Source organism: Fulmarus glacialis, unplaced genomic scaffold, assembly GCF_000690835.1.
Source record: "Fulmarus glacialis isolate BGI_N327 unplaced genomic scaffold, ASM69083v1 scaffold18043, whole genome shotgun sequence".
NCBI lineage: Eukaryota > Metazoa > Chordata > Aves > Procellariiformes > Procellariidae > Fulmarus > Fulmarus glacialis.
In genome coordinates this window covers 1-267 of record NW_009205055.1, presented here as the reverse complement: position 1 = coordinate 267, position 267 = coordinate 1, and positions in this window count along the sequence as shown.

The following is a 267-nucleotide window of genomic DNA, read 5'->3' as shown; positions in this document are numbered from 1 at the left end:
CCCCCCACCCAGGCATACCCAGTACCACCCATAGCAGCTCCCACTGCATCCCAAGCCTCCAGTGCCAGGGCCTGCAGCCTCATGCTCCTGTCAGCTCACACATCCCATGCCACATCCCCCACCCAAAGCCCCATTCCCTGCCCCAGGCCAGCCCCTGGCCCAACACCTTCAATCCCACCCCATGCTCTAGACCAGCCCTGCAAAACCCTGACCCACCCCATAGACCCCACGACTCTGCCTTCACCCCAGCTCCCAACAGCCCCACAT